The 2,174-nt window shown below is 56.6% G+C and overlaps 1 protein-coding gene across 1 annotated transcript in view; it reads left to right on the forward strand.

Annotated features, from left to right (window-relative positions):
* PCSK6 (proprotein convertase subtilisin/kexin type 6) overlaps positions 1 to 2,174 on the forward strand; it is a 52,255-nt gene that overhangs the window by 17,546 nt on the left and 32,535 nt on the right. The gene's annotated exons all lie outside the window — the stretch shown is intronic.

The raw sequence follows: 2,174 nt of genomic DNA on the forward strand, positions 1-2,174 counted from the left end.
ATGAATCGTCATGTAAATATCTGATATGCAGGATGGTCTTAAGCGACCCCTGGGAAAGGGTCGTTCGACCGCCAAAGGGGTGACGACCCACAGGTTGAGAACCGCTGTCTTAGAAGGTCCCCAACCCAGGGACCCTCCTTCCACAGCTCAGGCCTCCCCCCTACCCGCCCCGCGGCGAGTCCTTCACCGCCCAACCTGGTTCGGGCCGAGCCCAGCGCCTCCGGAAGACCCAGGCGTGTCCGCGTCACGCGGCTGCTGCCCTCCAGGCCCATAAACCCGTCTCATCTCCCCGGGACTCCGCTCCCGCCACCCTCTCCATCACCCGGCGCCCCCTCGTGATGACAGGCGGCGCCTCCCCAAAACCGAGCTAATTTTAAGCTGTAAATGAGGGCTGGCGCTTCCCCCGGGGGAGCCGTTGATGCCGCCCGTCTGTCATTCCTATGAGATGATGTCGGACCATCTGAGATCTCGGGCCCTGGCTGTCGTGGCTCCGTGGTTAGAGCGTCGGCCCGCGCGCCGAAAGGGCCCTGGGTTTCGTGCCCGGTCATGGGCCTGTGACCTCGGCTGCAGGTCTGATCCCCAGCCCTGGAGACGTACGAGGGGTTTTGTTGTTTGAAACTCAATAGAAAACAAAACCCCGTTTTGTGCCAGATGGTCCCGTGACCCTGGGCCCGTGAAATCTCCGACAGTCACCTCCTCCTCCTTTTAGCTCGTCTCAGGATTTCACGGGTGGCAAGTCCAGCGAATCTCATGGAAAACAGTGCCAGCTTAGAGAATTTATTTTTTTTGTAATTAAAAACAAAAATTTTTTTTTGAAATACGTTTTTATTGATTCCGGAGAGGAAGGGAGTGAGAGAGAAACATCCGTGATGAGAGAGAATCATGGATCGTCCGCCTCCTGCACGCCCCCTCCTGGGAATGGAGCCCGCAGCCCTGGCAAGTGCCCTGACGGGGAATCGAACCCTGACCTCCTGGCTCCTCGGTGGACACTCAACCACCGAGCCACGCCGGCCGGCCGGATTGCAGGATGGTGTTGACAGTTTTCTCTCTAAATTGGCCCGTCGTCGGGCCTAAGTATCAATTTCCTGCCGCGTGTTTGGAAAGCAGGGTCTTTGGCAAGGACGCCGGAGCTACCAGCCCCGTGGGCCCAGTTTCCTGCGGAGACGGGGCTGGCCGCGCCCACCCGCAGGCCCGCCCCCTTGCACCAACTGGGTCTCCGGCGAGCTGCTCTTGAGCCGCCGCCTGTGGCTGGCATGAGCCCGCGGATTTGGTCCCAAATCATGGGTCCTGTGGGCGTGGGGTAGACCAGGAAGCCACCTGCACCTGCTGCCGTCTCTCAAAGACTCGCTTTCATGGGCTCGTCCTCAGACACGGGCTCTACGCACGTGGGAAGCCACTGGCCTTGGCTGGCATCCACGCCCTGACCACTTCCGCGCTGATGCAAGCGCCCCACGGGCACTCGGCACCCTCCGCACCCAGGGATCCTGGTGGCATCTCTCCCGTCAGATGTAGCTCGCTCTCCAACAGGTGTTCTTCCGGCCCGGCCGGCGTGGCTCAGTGGTTGAGCATCGACCTATGAACCAGGAGGTCACGGTTCGATTCCCGGTCAGGGCACAGGTCTGGGTTGTGGGCTCCATCCCCAGTAGGGGGCGTGCAGGAGGCAGCCGATCGATGATTCTCTCTCAGCATAGCTGTTTCTCTCTCTCTCTCTTTCTCTCTCTCTCCCTCCCTTTCTCTCTTTCTAAAATCAATAAAAACATATTTTTTTTTTAAAAAAATAAAGAACAGAGTAGTCCTTTTGAGTCTTGTCATGATTCTCTCTCAGCATAGTTGTTTCTCTCTCTCTCTCTCTTTCTCTCTCTCTCCCTCCCTTTCTCTCTTTCTAAAATCAATAAAAACATATTTTTTTTTTAAAAAAATAAAGAACAGAGTAGTCCTTTTGAGTCTTGTCCTCAGTGCAACCCTGTGAATCAAAACAGAGCCCTCTGTTAAAATCAAGCCACGGCCCTAAGCGGTTTGGCTCAGTGGATAGAGCGTCGGCCTGTGGACTGAAAGGTCCCAGGTTCGATTCCGGTCAAGGGCATGTACCTTGGTTGTGGGCACATCGCCAGTAGGGGGTGTGCAGGAGGCAGCTGGTCGATGTTTCTCTCTCATCGATGTTTCTATCTCTCTAT

Source organism: Myotis brandtii, unplaced genomic scaffold, assembly GCF_000412655.1.
Source record: "Myotis brandtii unplaced genomic scaffold, ASM41265v1 scaffold329, whole genome shotgun sequence".
Lineage (NCBI taxonomy): Eukaryota > Metazoa > Chordata > Mammalia > Chiroptera > Vespertilionidae > Myotis > Myotis brandtii.